General features: G+C 45.1%; 1 protein-coding gene across 2 annotated transcripts in view; it reads left to right on the top strand.

Moving 5' to 3' along the window:
• Positions 1–22,258, top strand: part of RABGAP1L (RAB GTPase activating protein 1 like) — a 3,056,406-nt gene that overhangs the window by 2,700,387 nt on the left and 333,761 nt on the right. The window lies entirely within an intron of this gene.

A 22,258-nucleotide genomic window follows, 5' to 3' on the forward strand; every position in this document is an offset into this window, starting at 1 on the left:
TGCGCACACATGATCTAGTTAATCATTGTGGGTTTTACAAAAGAAATAATGATAAATGGCGTGTAATGCAAAGTGCAGGAAATTCCTAAGGCACACAGCAAAGAATGGCATCCTTGTGCAAGAATGGGGGAAGTGAAGAGTATCTGCTTTAGATGAGTTCATTTTAACACAAAGGAAAGACTTGCATCCTCCTGGCATCGAGGCATCCCATCACCCTGGCACCTCCGCCAGAGACCAAGCATGAAGATGTAGCTTGGTGTCTGCTGCATTCCAGCGAATGCAGAGGCCTGAGATATCCCTCTGAACCAGTCTCGATGGGAAAAAACATATGAAAGTGCATTGTCCGCCCAGGCACACCAAGGGGCATGGTTGGAGGGGAAGAGGGGCGAGTATACACTGTAGGCCTAGATGTGAGAGCAACAGAGTGCTGTACACGGTGGGTGGAGTTAAAAAGGAGGGGAACTGTTCAAAATCGGTGGTGAACGCCAGTCGAGGGGTAGAGTAGAACTAGGTTGGTGAAAGGTGCAATTCTGTATATGTGCTCTGAAGAGGTGGGTTTTAAGCGCCTTTCTGATTTGCAATAGGCGGGGCGAGTATGACATGAAGAAGTCTGTCCTTGCATAGTCTAAGAGCAGACACTCCGATGGTTTGCGTCCTGATTTTTTACCTTTCTTGTGCCTTTGAAGCACCAGTTCGGCAGAGTTTTGGCGTTGGGTCATCACCACCAGGCATGGGCAGCTTCTCCACCACATATGGTGGGGAGTTTGCCATTGCAACTTTGTAGGCAGAGATCGCGAGCTTTCCAATTTCATGCGTGAGAAAGCCAGCCAGTCCTGTTTTGTTCTGCGAATTCTGGGATTTACGGTTTTGTCTTTTCCATTTTAAATGTTAAAACTTAAAATCCCATAATTCTCAGAAAAAAAAGGAATGTCTGGCTTTTTCATGCATGAAATCTGGTAACTTGAGAGCACTGTGTAGGTGAAGCAGCTGGCCTTGAATACTAGTTTGCTGAGTCACTCAATGGATGTCAACTAAGGCATATATGTATGCGTGTATACGTGTATATATATTGTTTTATACATCACAACCCCGCAGTGAAACACCTGAGTGCTGAACAAGTGGATACTGTGATAGAAAGCAATAATATGGATACTGTTAGAAAGAATATTAAGTGTACGGTTAGAATACCATGGATAGGGAGGCCCACGTTCTAGGTCCGTGAACCATCCACAGATGTTCTCTTTCTGTGAGGTTGGAAAGATCTGACCTTCTAAGCTGCTTTGTCAAGTGCCTGAGTCTGCATCAGGGAACCCCTTCAATTCTGCCTGCTGGTATTATTAGGGGAGATATGCACTGCCAAACTGTACTTTAATGCATTTGTAACATTGGTACTAATAGTCACTGTTAATTCACAATACAAATGTAACGTATTTAATTGAATGCATGTCTGGACTGAGTATGTTAAATTAGCAGAATTAGTATTTTGAATGTCTGCAAAGTTCCCTGATAGGAACTTTTAGTTAAAATAGTAAATGTTCCCAAATTAGGTGTTGCCTTTCTTACTGTGTATGTGTTAGGACAAGGATGTGCTCGACTTCCCATATGGGGATTGTTTCCACACTGTCCCCCAGGGATCTAATCTCTCTCCCTGGCTTTTCAACCAGTATCTGGCACTCCTTGCCCACCGCATTGCTGCTCTCTGCCCCAACTTTCAGTGCTATGCGGACGATACCCAGCTAATTTTCAGGCTACCCTCGCCTCCTCCTCTCCTTCCCTCATCTCTGACTGTGTGTCTGCTATCCAGGAATGGTGTGCCGCCAATGGACCTCTGCCTTAATGCCAGTAAGACGGAGATTCTACCCTTCGGCACACCCACTCCCTCCTTCCCTGCAGCTCTCTGGCCAGCCTCTCTTGGCCCTCTTCCTGCTCTTACCTGCAAGGCAAAAAACCTCAGGGTCATCTTCGATTCCACACTCTCCTTCTCTCCTCATATATCTGACTTCTCTAAGAAGTCACACTACCAGCTGCACCTCCTCGGAGGTATTCTTCCCCTCCTCTCCTTCCCCCAGAAGCTCACTGTCTCCCGAGCCCTGGTCCTCTCGAAGCTGGACTACTGTAACAGCCTCTATCTTAATCTGCCTGCCTCCACTCTCCGCAACTCATCCAGAACAGGACTGCGAGACTTGTCCTTGGCCTCAAGCCCAGGGACCGTATCTCTCCAGGACTGAAATCTCTACACTGGCTCCCAGTGGCTGCGAGGATTAAGTTCAAAACCCTCTGCATTGTCCACAAGGCCGCCTGGGGACTGGGGCCTAAATACCTTCAACTCTCTCTTCCTAAATATCTTCCTTCCCGAGCCCTTCGCTCATCCATCTCCAACTCCCTCAGGGTCAGCCGCTTCTCGAAGCAACGAGCTGGGGGTAGATCTCTCTCCACGCCAGGGGCCTCCCTCTGAAACAGCCTTCCTACCTCCCCGAAACTTGAGGAGAACCATCTCCGGTTCCGGAAGCACCTCAAAACCTTCCTCTTTGCTTCTGCTTTCTCTCTCCTTCTCCCCAGCTAAATTCTTCACTGAAACTGCACTGAATCTGCAACTGGGCCACTCTCTCCGACCTCGGTCCTTGGCCCAGCCACTCTCCACTTGCACTGCCTCCCTGGCAACCCCTGCACTACGGGACTGTCTCTGTATCCCTACAGCCCCCCCCCCTCCCCAGCACTTGTCTGCACTTACCTTGCACTTGCCACCAGCTGGCCCTATTATTTATTTTTATTCTACTTACCCTGTACTGCACTTCCCCCCTCCCCTTCCCCTTGCACTTTTCCCTCCCCTCTACCCCTGCACTTGCGCAATCTAAATGACACCTGGCCTCGTAGGATCGTTGTCTGTCTTCCCCTTGTTCCCCCTCCCTGCCTCGTTGCGCCTTGAAACACTTGTGTATAGGCGCGTTACAAATGCCATATCATATAATATCATAAGTCTCAACTTTGTGTTGAATAAAGAGGCTGCCTAGCTGGGCCTCTTGTTGTGTGAATTCTCGAGTATCTTTCGGAAGAATGAGGGCTGGGTTCTTGGTTGATAGTTGCTGACGATGCCTGGGTCACGAATTGGCTTTTTAATGAACCGGTATAGGGTGGCATAGGGAAGACTCTGGGTTGGTGGAAGCGGTTGATATTGGGGAGGATAGTACTGAATCCATCTCAAGTGTGAGATTTCTTTAGGCATGGAGTATGGTTTTGATCTTGTATGGGGTAACGGTCTAGGAAGAGGTTCCGAATTAAAGGCAGGGTAGTGTGGCTTAAGGCATTTGTTTGGGTGTTTTCCGTCCAGGGGCTATGTGAGAGGGCGATGATGAGTGGGCTTCATTTAATGTAGAATTTTCTCAGTGAAGAATCTATTGATGGCAGCTGATTTTTCAGTGGAATTGGGTATTAGAAAGTCTGGGAGTGGGTTCACACAATATTTACCAGTTTTGAATAGGTCACTGCTCCTAATTGCTTATTCATTGGGAATTTCATAGCAGGTGGCTTTGGCCATGGTGAATAGTTTTCTTTGAGTAGTGCTCATGGGTGATTGTTGGCTTACAGGAATTGTGCCACAGCTTCTCCCATTTGTGAACGGGTTGACCACTTGCTTTCAATACGCTCAAACCGATGTGAAGAATTTGGCTTGGTAGGTGTTTTTGCTGGCATGCAAGTGTACGTTAATCTTTAAGGTGTTTTAAAGAGTGTTTGGAAGGCAGGGCATCTACATCGAGTGAGCCAGTGTGGATTGTGTTATGACTGTGAGGTCTTGGCTAAATGTTTGTAGGGGATGTTCTGAGGGGCATGGTTGCCATTCCATCATCTTGGCTGTAGCAAATAAGTAAAAGAGGCATGGTGGCCTGAGATTGGCATTGGGAAGTGGTCACACTAGTCCAGAGGTGGATGTGTGTGGTGTTGAAGGAAAATAAGTGAAGTATTGACTAGTTAGTTATACGTTGCTACAGCGGTTTTTCAGAGTTATTGGTGGTATGTTGGGTGAGATCACTGTGCTCATAATTTTTAGATTTACCTTGATAGGTTAAAGCTCTGAGGTGGATTTTGTGTTTTTGAATGAGGGACATAAATGTGATGAGGTTGTTGTAGCCCCCAACAAGCAATTTTGTAGCATGTGTAGGTCTGCAAATGAGATGTAAGGTGAGTTTCGGAGACAAAGAGAGGAATAAGTGCTAGGTGCCGATATTAAACTGCTTCCTGCAAGGTGCATGGCCATATTTCTCTGTGACTGATTGCCACTTCCGGTCTTGTGAGCTGTCAGTGTGCTGTCTGTTGTTTCCAGAGAGAATGCAAACATACAGATCTCTGCAAAAATGGGGGCAGACCATGTTTAAATTTTCCACCAACATATTTATTGAAGAAACAAAATAAGAGTCATTAAACAAAGTCCTATACATTCAACAACAAATCATATTGGAATATGGCAGTGCCCCAATCCTAGACAATAGGTACCATTTTCAGTTTTAATAACTGACATTGTATACCCTGAGATACCACCACACTGGAAAGACACACTAGGAAAGGGAAGAACATAGACCACATTAAGGGGGTGGGTGTGTCATATGCAGCGAGCAGAGAACTTTCCCCGACAAGGCATAGCCTACGTCGAATTCCTCACCATGGTCTCTCCATTGCTAAAATACTTTCTCTTCTGCTGATAGTATCAGGAAGTCTTGTATGCAGTTGTAAAGATACCGGTGGGGGGTGCCTATAATTCCGCTCTCTATATGGTAGAGGAGAGGCACAGAGGACCCCAGCCAAGATTCTCTATTGTGGTAGCAATGGACGAGCAATCAAGGCCTAGCTTCTCAGGAGGTGATGCAGGCTGGTTCTTAAGTACAGTGTAGTCCCCGAACCCCCACAAAGGAATGTCCACACACTGTATTACTGAAAACACAGTCTTTATATAATTAATATTCAAAGGTATGTACACTATCATAATAACGCACTTTTTACTCAGAAATCAACAATGATAAATATATACAATTCTAAAGTGGTACCGGCAATATTCTCAGATCTCATTAAAGTGCATCAACTATATTGTTAGAATGTCACACAAATCAATAACAAGGAAACCAGCAATAGAGATAAGAGGGAAAGCAAGATGGTTGACACAATTGGCAGAATACTGGCCCCGTTACCTAGACACAGTTCTGTGTGGAGATCCCCCCACCTGGGCAACCTGTAAAATAAATATATAGCACAAGCCCAGCCCAATAGTCTTATTCTCTCCTATAATTATAATTCAATAATGTTTTTACCCCCCAATGTACCTGGTGGAGTAGAGTTCTTCAAAGAAGCGTCGACGGATCCTTCTTGAGTGACTCCCTTTTAAAGCAGGAGCCACGGATCGTCGAGAGGCTTCGTAGAAGGTGAACTTGACGTTGACGGCGTCAATGAGAAGTTCGAGGGTGGCGAGGCCACGGCCTCGATCCAGGCGGTGCTAGTCGGCGACGTCCTGCGAGGATGAGGTGTGCGGGGCACCTCGGCGATTGATTGTTCAGGACCGCAAAGAGTTTCGGAAGCACTGTGGCTCACCAGGGGTCATCGAGTCGGCAAAGTCTTTGTGGCCTTCAGGTGGCGGGAAACCCACCGGCGGATTCTCCTTGGCGCGTCAGCGTTCTTGACTTTCTCTGGCAGGACAAAGCGGTCGACGTTGTGGACAAGCGAGTCCTTCGATTCAAATGTTCTTAGGCAAAGGAGCGGGCGGCTCCGGTCGTTGGCGGCACGGCGTCAAGCGGTCCCCTCTTCTGGTACAACACGACTTCGACGGGCCTCCAGCGGTTACACAAACCTGCGAACCCTGGTCAACGGCAATGGACTTCGACAGTGGCGAAGTCCTGGTGCTTCACTCCTTTCTCCTCAGCGGTCCCGTCTCGGGTCGGCAGCCTTTCGAGGGTCTGACTTCCAGGGAGCTTCGGCGAAGGTTAGCGGTGCTCGATGGTCCCTCGGAGCACGGGAAGAGGGCGCTTTACCAGGTCCTCTCTCGGATCAGTCTTTGACGAATTCGGCAGCTTTCAGATCAGGTCGAAGCAAATGCAACAGCAAGTCTTCTTCTTCCAGCTGGGCATCGAGGATCAGCAATTCCAGTTGCTCTTCAAGTGTAGACACAGCTTCTGAACAATTTCCAGTGGTGAGAGGTCCCCAGATATACTATCCTGTCTCTCATCCACACTGCTGGGTCACTCTCAGCAGCCAATCGTACAGAAGGGCATTCATGCAGTCAATCAGCCAATCAGGCATACAGTGCATTTAGGCCATCCTCCTCTCTCTCAGACACTCACAACAAGGAATGTGGATTGGGACAAGTACCCAGCCATTCAACACTACACACTGCATTCAGGCCAGTTTCGGGCAAGGCTGTCTCAGTCTTTGTCTCTCATACCAGAAACCAGACAGCCACAACAAGAAGTGCATATTGGTCACACACTCCATTCACCCAGGTCCCACCCACAGGGCGTACCCACAACATACAGTCACTGGGAAGGCTCCAGCCACTCTGGACTGCACAACAACACCATATATGGAACTTCCACCCAACAGCCAGTCAAGGGGAAGGGACAGAGTCAGGGCTTCGCAGGACTTTGGGGAAACAAGGTAACGGGCAATAGAAAGCAAGAGGCCACAGGGGCCATCTTGCTTTCTATCAGGAATCAACTGATTCCAATGGCAGGGCCTGGGTATCCCAAAATGGAGGATACTCAGAGCACCTGTCAAATTCATCATGGAGCTGCCACCAGCCCATACCCTGCTCTGCGGGCCACCCACAGGTGCCCAAAAACATACACTAGTGGCACAGGTTTGTACGCCCACCCATGGGTGCCATAAGGGTATCCCATGGGTCTGAACACCAAACCAAAAACAGGAAGAGCTGCACTGCCAGGAGTCCCACGTGGACTCCTGGGCAGAAAACACGACAGAATACACCTTAAAACGGCAGTAAAGGACAAGGATACGGAGACCCTGTCCCTCCCATGCATTTCCAGAATCACAGCAGTTCCCATCAGTTGCTCTAGGGTCCAATTTCCGCACTTTCAATATCTGTGAGAGTGAGAAAGTTGGGGACGGCGGGAAAGGTCCCAGGACACCAAGAGTGATGGATTTTGGATACACCGGGCCTTTCCTACATCTGCTGACTTTCAGCGCCGAGCACGGCAGCAGAGTTTGGCAGGAGAGTTAGCAGTCTTTGCAAATCATGCAGGCTGCAAGGCTGAAACAGTACAGAGCACAGTGTCATGACCACCGTACGTGTCCCTTCTGGACTTCGTGGTCCCTGACCCATAGGGGACTGAACTCAGCAGTACTCCCAACATGGCCACTGAACGCGGAACACTGTTTTCCAGTCTCCGCGTTGTACGCTCTACGTTCTACAAAGCAGCCACGGCCCTGCGCATCTCAACGCTACTGCTTACAGTAGTCAGACGTGTGTTGCCGGAGCTCGTTCAGCGATTACTTCTGATTCCTAGTTCCCGGTCCCCTGGATTCCTCTTCTTTCATCCTTCCCCTTTTCCTCACCTTGCATATCCTGGATTTCCATCGCATTTGTATCTCTGAGTGCGAACCTCACCATTTTCTGGACTTCTTCCCGGACATCTGAATGCTTTCTGGAGCCGGGTCACGAACCGCACGCTGGAACCCGAAGACCCACGCACGGGTTTATATAAATCCCGAACAGTGCGAAAGAAGACATCTTCGAAGATCATGAGCAAACAATACAGACAGGTGAGATGGGGGAAACCTGTGACACACAGAGCAACATCACGTGAAGGTAGGACTCTCTTCACTTAAGACACTTTTCACTAGTGACGTAATATTCATAACGAGGGCTGGAGGGATTGGAAGTTAAGCTAATCACACCATCTGTGAATTTACTAGCCTACAGGAGACACGTGTGGCTAGAGCATGAATCCGCTCTGACTTCCCTGACGTCCCCCAGCCACTCACTAAGAACGGAGGAGTATTCAACTATGGACCCACTGGGAGTTGGAATCAGAACACGGATGAAACAACGGCTCTGTTCTGCCCCAGACAGTGTCAATAGTGAAAGACTCCTCTGTAAATCGAACATCCAAGGGAGTTGTCAAGCGGAGCGCGGCGTGCTTGGGAATAGCACAACGAACATACCCTCTGTCTCTCATTGCAGCCCGATGTCTGGACATACTACGACACAGGAAGCGTACTGAAACCACAAGGACCAAATGAAAAGGGTACCATATACGGTACCGGCATCGGTAGCAGCTGTTCAGTTACAGAGAGAAAAAACAAACTTTATGGAAGTTCAGGGACTACAAGACTTAACAGACATCGAAATCATGGAAGTCAATGACATCCCTCAGACTGACAACCACAACCACATCAGTATGGAAACAGCGTCATGCTTGGCGCCGCAAACAAATGAAACGGCAATAACAGGAAACTCTGCTCCCCAAAAAACCGGACATTCGGGCGATGATGTGGAGGTAAATGCCAAGATCAAAATCTTTATGGGTAGCGCCTCAATTGCCAATCACACCCAAATTGGCCCGCACAAAGAAATCAAGAAAACCTTTAAACATAAGCTCCCAACTGGATAATGTTATTGCCAATGAATTCAACGACTCAGAGACTAGAGATGATCACCAAAACGATCTGCTTTTGTCTAATGCGGCCGTCACACAATTACATCACAATGTAATTGCCGCATTAACCATATCTATGGCGCCATTTTTAAAATTGTACAAGGACATACACTCAAGTCTAAAAGATAATGATACAATGTTGGCGATGGTACACGCAAAACTCTTACATCTTGAGCCCTTTACTACATTGATCTGCGACCGACTAGACATCGAAGCTGAAGCATCTGTAAAATGGCAAGCCAGACTTGTGATCTCGCCCAAGGCGAACACTCAGAAAAAGTACATACAACGGAGGCCCTTCTAGAGGCCATCAAATGGATGCAAAAAAACGATTACACCCAAACTATAATGGATTGTCGAGACCATGTGAATATTCCACTCAGTTTCACATCAGAAAAATCACTATTGGCCAGTAGAGAACCAGCCAGCAAATGAAAGCACAGGAAATACCTAGACTAGCGAACCTTGACTAGTGACCCTCTGACAAATGTTCAAGATATGAGTACAGACGTACAGGCTCACCAGACCGTGAGCACTGAAATCTCTCACATCACTGCCGTCTCAGCCGAGGTGGTAGAAGACGAAAACTCTAAAGTTATATCAGACCGAATGCCGCCTATTATATCAACAGCAGCCACACCTCGAGAACAAAAAGTAAAACTGAAAACAAACCTGGGGAAAGATACCTCAAATGAGAAAGAAGAAATATAAATATTTATTTATTTGAATTTGTTTTGAATTTATTTATTTGAAAGGTTTTAGGCTTAGCTCGTGGTTACAGAGAGCGGAGAACAGAGAGCGGAGGCCTAGTTTGGTACAGAACAGTCATGCATATACAGGAAGTTTGTTACAATACACGTTCAGATGATGCAGTTATACACACAATAAAGTTTTAACAGCTTTCCTGAATGCTGTGTAAGATTGTGTTTCTTACATGAAGAGGGAGGGAATTCCAAGTGGAAGCTGCAATGACCAGGAAGCTGGCTCCTCAAGCCCTCACTCTGAGTGTCTTGGGGATGGTGATTTTGTTTAAGTAGGCCATTCTGATAGGTATATCTAAGGAGGGTTTGGCAAAACTTTATGAGAGGTAACGTGGAGTGGTGTCGTGCAAACACTTGTGGGTGAGTGCAAGAGTTTTGAACATGATGCGTTCCCTGACGGGGAGCCAGTGGACACATTTTCTAGTCGCTGAAATGTGGTCACGTTTGGAGATGCCGGTGGCTGCCCTGAGTGCATTGTTTTGGACCGTCTGAAGGTTCCTGATATTTTTGAAGGAGGTGCCAGCCAGAAGAGCATTGCAATAGTCCAGCCGAGACCCAATTGTAGCTCTGGCTATGGTAAGGCAATTCTGTTTTGTCAGGAACGGTCTAGCTGCTGTGATCAATTTAGAGTGGAAGGCAGCTGCAGATGAGATAGCGTTAACTTGTCTGTTCTTTGTGAGGTATGAGTCAAAGTAGAGCTCCAAGGGTTTCACAGCATGTGAGACCATGATGGAGTGTTATCTACTGAGAAAGAGTTGTACTTTAAGTCAAGTTTCTTGAGAGTACCTGGTGAACCTATAACTAAAATTTCAGTTTTATCGCTGTTGAGACACAGCCAATTTTCCGCCATCCATGTTTGAATCTCTGAGTAGATGGAATTAAGCGTTTTGCTGTCTGCTTCGTAGTTGCCCATCAGGGGGATGAGGATCTGCGTGTCATCAGCATAGTTAGTGTATGTGATGCCATGCGGGTCCAGGAAGTTAAAGAGAGGCATCATGAGTAAGTTGTAGAGGGAAGGTGAGATGCAGGATCCTTCAGGGACCCCACACTTGATGAAATTAGGGTTAGCACTTGCTTGATCAGAGAAAACTTTCATGACTCTTTCTTGGAAAAATGATATGACCCAGGCTGTAACTTTGAGAGGAGTTGGCAGCAGGTGAGAGGTGGTGGGAGAGAGTATCACTATCCTGGTTCACAAGGTCAAATGCTCCGGATAGGTTGAGGAGCAGTAGGGGACCTGGTTTACCTGCATCCCTGAGGTCATCAATCTGTTGTTTTTTTTTTAAGTCCAGTAGTGCGGTTTCGGTCTCATGTCCAAGGCCTGAAACCGGACTGCCTGAGACCCAGCAAGTTGTTGGACTCTAGAAATGTATGAACTTGCAGGTAAGCTGCCTTGCCCAGGTTTTTGAGTAAAAAGGGAAACGTAGTGATAGGCCGGTAATTTGCTGGGATATTTGCTGGGTCGAGTGCTGTTTTTTTTAAGAGCGGTCATACACCCAAGCTTCTTTGAGGCAAGCAGGTACATAGCCAGAAGTGAAGGAGGCATTGATGAAGGCCGTGATGAATGGTGTCGGGGTGTTTGTGATATCATTAATCAGCTGCTCTGGGCAGGTATCACCTTTACAATTAGAGGGTTTAATAGATTTGAGGACTGCTGCCACTTCTAGCTCACTCATTTCCTTAAAGGAGATGAGAGGAACGTCAGTGTGGAGGGTTTACAATGGACATTTGAGATAGGTTTTCCCAGGGCTTGTTGGTGTTTAATGATTTTGTTTTGCAGTGAATTCAATTTGTCCAACATGGCTTCCTGGACACTATTACACCATTCCTTGTCTCTAGAGAGGATAGAGCGGGGTGGGAGCTGGTGATTCCAAATCTCTAAAGATGGCAAATATCTCTTTAGTTCCAGACTTGGCGTTTGAGATCCTTGTGTTAAATGAGTTTGATTTTGCTTTAATAATGGCATTCTTATATTCTTTTGATAACGTTTTGAAGGATAGTTTAGTGGAGTCATTAGGTTTGGCTAGCCAGGGTGAGAGTGCTATTCTTTTCTTGGTTCATAGTTCAAGGAGTTCAGGTGTGAACCAGGAATTTGTGTGTTTGGAGCGTTTAGCCTTCCTTTGGGTGAGCGGAGATGGTAGAGATGTAAATGGTGGCCAAGGTATCCGGGTTTTTAGATAAGGGTGGTTGAAAGGCTGGCACAAGTATGTGAGGTAGGAGTCTCTCCTTGATGAGAAGGTGGGAGCTCCTAGTATGGACAGGTGGGAGGGGTGGCAGATGAGCTGTATGCCGCTTGGTAAGTTTGAGTTCAAAGTGGATGGCGTGGTGATCAGCCAATGTCAGAAATTGAGGAAATCGAGAACTAAATCCTCACAGAAAACTATTATTAACCAAGATAGGGTCAGCTCTGAAAAACCAAGCAAAGGGAAACATCGACTCCATAGTTCGCAAGCCATTCTATGAAATGTCCGCCTGCCTGAGCCAGACACGAACGTTAACAGCGAACTAAAAAAACAAGAAGGAAGGACAAAAATATACAATGGAGGCAAGACTGTGACCTTCAAGACTCCAGAGACTTGCAGTGAAATAAATCAAAGCGCACTTACTATTTCAAGTGGTACAAGCAGTGAAGATGAGTATGATCCTCTAGAAGAGCTCTCCGAACTGACGGAAGTTGCTGACAAAGTGTCAACCGCAAACGAAATCGGCAATGTCTACAGTATTGGAAATGACAATCGCGGCTTGTCAGGACATAGAAAAGAGATCAATACCACAAGCAACCCTCATACAAACAAGGAAGTAAGCTGTGAAACCGACTTAGACGGTAGTAGTCTGGAGGGATTTGTGACACTGGCAGAGAAAAGGAAGACGGTGAACCAGTTGACAAAGGTACAGAGAGCTGATCATGAAATCATTCAGGACTGTGGACCCAGCAGAAACGTTAACCCTATGAAACCCAATCGTCAAGAGAGTGCTCGATCAGCAATAGGTGAAAGAAACCGAAGATCGGTACGCACCGCTCAGAGCGACAACGACAAAGTAGAACTGGAAAACATGCTTTCACCTAAAAATTAAGTTAACATGAACAGAGCCAACGTAATGAAATTACTACAAAGAGTACCAACCTTAAGAACAGCTAGCTCTGATGATATTGTGATCTTGGAATACGCTGATGAAGCCAGGGTAGTCTGGGTAATTCTTCACATGAGATACCGTCTTGCTAAAGACCTGATTTTGTCAGCAACCTCTGCCATTGTTTCACTGGGCTTCGACCCTCATGATTTCTCGCGGTCAAATAACTAGAAACAAGCTTCAGGGGGAAACGAATCGGGAGCATCCCACGACCGGAAGTCTAGAAAACCACAAGATGGGACAGAAGGTGCGAAGAAACTACTGAAAGTAACCTTTGAAACCGGCAATGTCGCCAGGATTTTAGATGCAAATAAATCAATGGAACATACTATTGTGAAGCCAGTGAAGCCAGCAAACTGGAAGTGGTTATCAACTGCGCTTTCTCACAAACATCACAAGTAGCCACTATGCTGAAGGAAGGCAAAGTTTGCAACCCTTATCTCGTGGAATACCAGAGGTTTTAAACACTTACTGAGTAACCCCGAACTAAATCTGGAAACCTACGAGATAATATACTTACAAGAAACCTGGGTGAGTGACAAGCCAGCATGTGACGGATTCACAGTCTTCATGAATCCCGCACGAAAGGGCCTTTGAGGTCTACTAACAATGATTAAAAACAACCTCGAAGTCGCAGTTGAGAACATGACCTTATAAACCCCTTTCTTCAGTAAACGACTTTGAAGCACTTGACACATGACGAAGACAGCCCGGAGTACACAGTGCTAAGGAACATGTACTGGAACCCGCTGCTCATCCCTACAAAGAAGTTCATACATGACATCACCAAAGCCATTGACGAGGCTTATATCATGTCTGCAAGATGCCATATTTTCTATGTGGTGATCTTAAACCAGTGGTCGAAGTGTACGAAAAGAAGTAGTGGAACTATGATCCCTACTGGTCTGCACCGCTCCCCACAGACCACATCGCCGCGCCCTGTCCCATGCACAATAAAAACCCCAAAGAGCATGTGCCTTCTCTTTAAGGAAACGTTGTGCAGTGCACTGAAAGTGCAAGTTTCAACTTCTTCCTACACTTTTATTTTAAAACGAAACCGTTCCGGAACGGTTCATTTTTAAAATAAAAGTATAGGAACGGTAAAACTTAATTAAAAGAAGTACAGGAGCACCGCTCCCGACCACTCCTGCCCACTTCGACCACTGTCTTAAACAACAGAAATCTAGACAACAAAGGAAAACCGAAGAACTATGGGTCCCTAGTGGACACGCAAGAGCATCAAAAGGGCTTTCATTGGCAGAATGATAGTAACAAAAGATTGTTACATGCTTAACGGCCAAACCAACTGAGACATACCCGGGATAACCCCTGGAAGGGTACCACTACTGCCTACGCCCTCGACTACATCTGAAGTTCGGGAAACTACAAGTACGTTATAAATAGACTAGACATTTTAAGCCTCAGATCAAGGGATCACATTCCTCTACGGCCAAAGTGGCAACTGAAGGGAAAAAGAGCTCCCATACTCATTGACTTAAATGTAACAATAAACTCTGGGAGAAATCGACTGAAATTTACAGCATCGGACGTGAGAGCCCTTACAACTATGTACCAAAGATTAGAGCATAATGGATCCAGAAACAGCTGCTATGTGCCACTGTTGAGAATCTATGAAGTTACACAAACAGGATGCAAATATGCTGTCGACACACCAAAACATGTGTTCAGTAGATAGGTGAGCCAATGCAAGAAATTGCTGCAACAAGAACTCAAAATGGCAAAAAGTCTACCTGAACCGCAGAGATCAAAACAGATAAAAGAAAGGAAAACCGCCTACCGGAACTGGGGACACTCCTTCAGATTAATAAGAGACCAGGAACTAAGGGAGCGAATGCTGCGTGCAATTTGTAAAACAAACAGCACTGATACATGGGGTCTTTTGAACCAATCATCTGCAAACCAACAAGCAATCCTGAGTAAAAGGAGTGAATGAAAGGGCCTGGCTAAACCATTACAAAAGCATATTCACCGAATGTAAAAAGAAAAAAAAGGGGGGAACTGAAAATACGACTTGGACATCACAGTGTTTGCCATGGAAGATCAATTATACTGAACTTGATATCAAAAATTGAATAGAAAAGCTCAGATCTTCTAATGCACTGGGACCTGACAGGCTCACAAAGAGCATACTTAAAAAGGACCCAGAGGAGTGGGCCAAACTAATAAGCCTAATTTGCCGAAGAATATCTCTAAGCAGCACAATTTCACCATCATGGACAAAAAGGGTAGTATAGACCGCATATTCAAGCAAGGGGACCGACGAGAGCCAAAACATTACAAACTTTTTGCACTGTTGGATGTCATCGGGAAACTCCTGTCAGCGAACCTTCAACAACAACTAGTGCAATGGTCTAACAAGTGCCAAATTACAGACATACGACAAACAGGTTTCACCAAAGGAACTGGAATGGATCTCAACTTATTTATCTTGAACGTGTTGAAAACACAGGCAATCGAGAACAAGACAAACCTCTTTCTTGCATTTATAGACGTGCGACAGGCCTTTGACACAGTGAACAGGACAAAACTATGGGTGAAACAGCGAAACTGGAAGTGTCCGTGCTATCTGCTAGAGATAACAGCATTCTACAGCGACCCTACTGTGAGAATACGCTTGAATACAGTTGGAGATCTGACCCAAGAAATAAAAACGAACAAGGGAGTAAACCACGATGATGAATCCTGGAGTGTGTCCTTTAAATCAATGGAACGAGATTTGGCAACAACACCTAGCAGACTTAAGCACTGAATTAGAGACCGCAACAGCGAACCCTTAATGGGTGAAGAAGAAACTGCTGCAAAGAGACTGGATCCAAACTATTGAGGAAAGAACAAAAGATAAAACCCTCAAAGAGATACCAATTGATTCATGTAAACTGAATATCTTGCCGAGATATCTGCAAAAATTTCCAAGCCGATATCACAGAAACCAATTCCTCCGAATAAGGCTAAATTTGTACCAAACGATGAAGGTACAGTGGAGGAGGAAACCAGGAAGTGCAGCAACCAACCACTGCTGCTTCTGTCGCCAAACGAAACAAGTTGAAACCATCAAACACTTGATGCTCTATTGTCCGGGAGTATCAAAGCAACGAAACGCTCAGATGGGCAGATTTCTCACTGAAGCAAGTACACTAACGCCTCACAAATGCTGGTCAATGGCCTTATATGGAGACAAAATGTCACGAGTATGTGTCATGGTGGATCTGTTGGACAATATATTCAGCAATCAGGTTGAGAACATGGTGGGAAAAACTGACATGACACAGAAAGATGGCACATTGTGTAGACCATAGATGCACACAATCCTGTGGCGTGTCAGCTCTGTGGTACTTCTGTGTATACTTTCGACACAGAAAGGATGCACAATGACTTGACTTTGTGTGAAAAGTTCTGTAAGAAACTACAGCACAATAAATAATAATTTTGAAAAAAAGATAAACCGGTTTCTGTGATAAAGAGTTGGAAGTAGGTTATGATTAATGGTGCGCTCAGTGATGTTGGCAGTACAAATGGTGGATTGGCTTTTGAACGGCATGAGATGTAGTGTTTTCTCAGTGTGGGGTCTTTGGTAGTGGGATGAGAACGTGCATAGTGGAGGTGTTTGAGGCATGGGTGTAATTTTAGGGGGGGCAAGGGATTTGTGCCCCCAACTTTCATAGCACAACATTTTGTCCCCCTCAATTGGCAGGGACGCCTTTCCTTTAGATGTCATGCCCACCCCCCCCAATCCCTGGAACACTTTCAGCAAAGTGACTCCACTAATTGGAGGCAAATAATGACGAGTGCATGGGATCGAGGGGGGTGGATGGGTTGATGGATAGATTGCCCAGTGGGTGAATTATGTTAGAAATATGATGCTCTAAGTTCCTGGGGTAGAATGAATAAGGGATCTGGCATATGACCATAATTTATAAGGTTCTGTATGCAAAGGAAGAGTACATTCCTACTAGATTATTTTCATCAAAGATATTGTTTGGTACAACATCCTTTAATCGCGGGATTAACCCTCGCTGGGTTTTTCTCAGCAGAAATTCTATCGAAAAAAAACGAATCTAATTTTTGAAGGGGCTACAAATATATACCTGTGCTCAGTTTCACGAGAAAAAAAAATATATATATGGGGTGTTCGGGAATATAAAAAAATGAAAGGGGATGGGGGCTTGGAGGGGGTGAATCCCCCAAAAATAAATAAAAGATTCAATGAGTTTTTTTCAATGGAATATCCGCGGAGAAAACCCCAGCGATGGTTAATCCCAGGGACGTCATTTCACCAAAATGCCAGGGGTAGCAGAAGTGACATTACACGACCCTTGACCCCCTGATGACGTCACAGGAAGTGATGTCATTTCACCCCACCCTGAAGTGATATCGCGGGAAGCGATGGAACACGACCTTTCACCGGTTGACAAAACAGGAAGTGGCATCACATAGCATTGTACACTACGAAAAATATGGTTACGATATCACTATAATGTGATGTACATTTCATACAAGAATGGATCGCCATATGTATCGTTAAGATCAGTGTGTATAGGCCCATATTACCAAATTACTGTGAAAGCAAGCAGACGTCCATGACCAAATGATAATGTTGTGTTATTATGTAGCACTTAAGCTTAAGCACTTTACATAGAAGAAATATACACCAAATATCACCCAACCTGTGTTGGTACCCATTTATCGACCTCAGAAGGATAAAAGGCTGAGTTGAGGCGTTTAATAACAGACTAAATCAGTGACCCACCCCCTGAAGTGTGCCTGAAATAAACCTTTAATGAGTCTAGCAATTATTGTATAGAAATCCAGAAAGACACATTTTTTGGCATTCCTATTCTTTCTTATTTAGGGTCAGTGCTGAAAGTGTTAGACTTGTGGCACTCCTGTTCTTATTTTTCTTCTTTTTTTAAGGGGCCTGAACAAGAAATCCAGCAACTCCAGAATTAAAGAGCCACATGCCCAGGAGCTTGCATTGTCCTGATGACAGTTCGGTCCCTTCAGACAACTGGCTTTTACCTTGCAACACCTGTCGGTTCTTTTTTGCTCCGAACCACAAACACCCTAAAAGCGGCATGGCTACCTCCATACTCGTAATGAGGCCCAATGTCTGGTGTAACAGCATCCAAGGCACTCTCACATGCAAAATCACACAACTACTAGGAAAGATCAAAATCAAACAGAAAACCCTACCAGGCCCATCACCTTCACCCAAGGCCCTACAGCCATCCCCCTTTCCACTTCCAACCTATCAGCACAACATCCCTAGCAAACATAATCAAAGGCTTTAAGCCTTCCCGCTGCAAGGGAGATGCCTGTCTAGCTTCATTGGTTAAGGAATGAGCAGAACCCCTTCTCCCTCTCATCGCCACTATTTTCAACACCTCCTTCACCTTCTGCACGGTCCCTGCCTCACTCAAAGAATCTTGGATTGCCCCACTCCAAAAAAAATGTACACTTGACCCGGTAACCCTCACAAACTATCGCCCTAATCACAATGTAGAGAAGCAGACGGGTGACTCTCCTCTGGTCCCTGCCCTCTTTCCACCATCCTATTGGAGTAGCAGACAAAGAGCTACAATTGAGAATCCATGCATTAATTCATGCAACTTTCCTATACCGCGTCGAGTGTATGAAAGACGATATGCACTCAGGCAGCCATTCTGAATATACCCTCACGTAGAGGCAGAAGAACGTTGCTACCAGGAATGATGTCCACTACCAAGATGCCAGAATGCGGCTATGAGTAATATGGATGAACTCTAAATAAAGTTTGATGATGACAGAATGATGTCATAAAGAAGGTGTATGAGACTATGCTGAAATTATTTGAAAATGAAAATAATTAAAACTGACAATGTAACTGAAACAATAAGAGAAATGTGTACCTAACGACGAAGTAATTGTGAATATTAGAAGATGAAGTAACGTGCTGACCAATAACTGTAGATACACTGGAACGCTAGGTAGAAAAGATACATAGAAGCTTGCTAAAAGAGGTATATACACAATGTTGAGGATGGCCATTGGAAGAAAATGACGACGGCCTGTGTTACGCATCAACCCCGCTACCTCAACAGATGAGCCTAGGATTTTCAAATTGAAGAAATGATGAAGACGCGGTTTTCATGTGCAGAATAAGGGAGTACCTTGGCCTGGAATCAAGGAGGCTATTTTGAGAGGTAGGTGCAAGGCACAAAGGAGTCGTATGAAAATATCATGTGCTGAAGACATATTTCTGCTAAGATTAGGAAAGACAAGGACATCTGTATTGACTCATGTACTCTTGTTTTTTCCTTGTTTCCTATTTCTTTTCTTTTTCAAAATCCATTCTGTTGACATTTAATGTTATCCCATTCATGCTCAAATTAATGTTCTCTTTTTTATTTTGGATCTAATGGCCATTTATTGGTGTTATAACTAATGTGATGGAACATATTGAATTTGGGTTTGGTGTTGGCACTGTTCATATCTCCAATCGTTAAACATTATGTGTGTAATTTATTGTCAAACTCATCAATGGATGATGATGTGGTGATCATTTGAATATATGTATGATTTAATTGTATGCAATATTAATTATGTATATACTAGCGCCACTGCAAGCCTTGAGAAAGACCGGTGGCCGAAACACATGTCGGCTGATTGAGCGCAACGGGAGAATTGAGCGCACTTAATAAAAATCATTCAGTAGCTTAATGTGACACATTATTTCTGTCTCAAACATATGGTACGGCAAGCGCAGTAAGCCTAGTATACAACCAATTTATATTTTACAAACAGAAGGCCTTGGCTAAGGATCAGGTTGATGACATATGATGGACTAATTGGGAAAACAAGGAATGAATCGATGCATCTCGAGCACCTAGGTTTCATTTTCACTCATGTGCTGCTAAACAAGCCGAAAGTCAAAGGTTGGATGGGGTTGCCAACCAATCATAGAGCGTGCCACACGCTTTTACATACAAATGTTGCATTAACCAACTCGCTGCAATCAGTATATTACGTAAGTGGAAGTAGCTCAGGATGTGTCCTATTGACAAGGGATAGCCAATCAGATATTAATTCTTATATGATTCTATAAGTAGACATGTTCCCCTAATCCAATCACTTCTGTTAATAAGTTTTGCAAATGCCACATAGGATGATGTCATAAATGACCTATTGACATATTTAAAAGTATATAAACTCTACAAACAAGATAAGGTTTGAAATACGCATGCATCTTTTTTGATAGCTGTTACTTCTCCCTGCTTTCTTTCCTTGAGATTAAAGCAGTATCTTACCATCTTCCTTGGGTCTGTCTGGTTATTTGGTCTAAGATATTGACTGGTAATTCCATCTAGAACCAATCATCCAGCTCCTTAAATTGCCCAGCTGTTTATTCAGACGCATTTTACAGTGCGCCACCTTCTTGCAGGCTTTTTTAAATATTTTATTTTGTAAGAATGTCAGTGGGAGGCTTAGAAGCTGCCGTAGTGCAAGGCGTTATGTGAGTCACAGCATGGTTTACTAATCGGCGTTGCTTCCTGGAGTAGAAGATGTCAGATGAATCCAACGAGTCAACAGTTGTGATAGTTATAGTCTCTTTTGCATAGTCTTGATGGAGCTGGACAAGCAGATTCATTTGTAAGGGTTTTGTTGTCGAGATGCACACTAGGCTACCTTTCGTTGGTAACCACTGGGTTAGGCAACACTGCTTTCAACAGTTGTAGATTTTCATAAATTTGCCAGCACATAGTTTTAGCAGTATTTTCATGGCAAACTGAATGGAAACCATGAAGGATTGAAGCTCGGAAAAGGCTGCCTCTCCAGATATTGAATCTTCCAGTTGAAATGAGTCTTCAATCTGAACCGCGCCAGTATAGTCAATTACTAAATTAGGATATGCAGTTAGGCGATTAATGGCTGTATTCTGCTTAGGACTTGACTCAGCCCGAATCACTTGGGCCTCCACTACTGCGGGTTCGCCTCTTGCTGGTGCAATTGCCACCGCTGTCCCTGCCATACACTGTGGGATTGTAAAATATAATTTCAAAAGAGAGTTATTATCGATATTGTCGAATGTCATGGAATCCTGGGGCACTATTGCCTCTTGATGGCACTGTGGAAACTGCTGGTGCCACAGATACCGTTCTTGTTATAGTCGGCTCAGGAAGGAAACAAGAAGTTATCATGCCCTTTTGTCTTACTGGGGCAGGCATATGCACTTCAGCTGCTTCAATTGCCATATTGATAGGGTCAAGTACTGCTGAGCCACTTGACCCGGCGCGCCACTTTCTGAGATTGTATCGGTTCGTTTTTGGCTTGCTCTTATAGGGCATTTCAAGAGGTGGAGGGAGTAGACTCTCCTCAATTAACTGTCCTCAGCGCTCTTCCAGGTTAAACAAACGCAATCACTTATGCACCTCCAGGCACTTCCATAGTATGCACTCTTATTCAGAGGTAAATGTCGAGCCTCGCTCTGCACCACTCAAGATAGCCCTATGCGCAGACGAGTGCTACCGACTTGCCTCCTACGATTCCTGGGGCTCGAGTGAGGTGCTCAAAAAGAAAACTGTAACAGATCCTGACCACTCGTGCTTTCCTGCTTACGTCAATAGCCCACCAAAGGCTTATCCTTTAAGAATAGTTTTAATTTTGCCTAAAGCTATAGAGAGAATGTCAACATTTGTTTGTCAGTTACAGACTGGGGAAAATGTTCAAGTCTGTGGAGGCTGCTTACCAGTCCTTCTCCTCTGTGACTTGTTTCTGGAAGATCATTTTGGTACACCTGGGGGGTGCCAGTACTGTATGCCTAATGGTCCTGGTCCTTTTCTGGACCACCAAAGACCACTCCTGCAGTGGGGTCTTTATGTTGTTAGTTGGGATGAGGCCCACAAAGCACCTCCTCCTCTCTGTTGCAAGAGGAAAAAGACTCTGGTCACCACCAAAGACCACTCCTGCACCACTCCGTGCTGTAATGGGCTCTTTATGCTGTTAGCTGGGATGCAGGCCACGAAGCACCTCCTCCTCTCTGCTCAATTGGTTGGTGGTAGGGTACTGTCTGCACTCAGTAGGCTACTTCCTATTCTTGCTAATTCCGGTAGGGGCAGTACATACACACATCCGCAGAGAATGTCTTGAGGAGTATGCCCCAGTACCTGCTGATATGATCCAGGGCCAAGAAACAGATCAAGATCATGCCAATGGTCAAGACCAAGTCCAAATCAAGAGAGGAAGCCCCTAACAAGGAGAAACACCAAAACCAACGTTACATCATTGGGAAAGAAGTGCGCTGGTGCACTCCAAAAAAAAAGTCTTTCAGTGACTTGCTGAACATTCACCTGTGCAGATAGCCAGCGGATATTGAAAATAGACTAATGATTTGGGCTCTCGACCGCCCATCATTTAGTTTAGGCCTTTGACTTTGTGTGTGTGTGTTTCTGTGGCCCACCACGTGACACTGGCATGTGAAAATATAGGTGTATTAAAGTGAGGTAAATTCTGACATGCTCACCATTTGTATTGATATGGCATGGATATTTTCCCAACAAAAGATGTCTATAGGAATGCAGTGGTCACCTGTAAAGATGCACACATTGGGCCTCATTACGGGTCTAGCGGTAACCCTGCCGGTGCGGGTTGCTGCCGGACCCATAATAATTTACTGGCGCCTGACTTTCCTGTGCCACCGGGCTATTACAAGTCCAG

Source organism: Ambystoma mexicanum, chromosome 1q (genome assembly GCF_040938575.1).
Source record: "Ambystoma mexicanum isolate Mex_15411 chromosome 1q, UKY_AmexF1_1, whole genome shotgun sequence".
NCBI classification, from domain to species: domain Eukaryota; kingdom Metazoa; phylum Chordata; class Amphibia; order Caudata; family Ambystomatidae; genus Ambystoma; species Ambystoma mexicanum.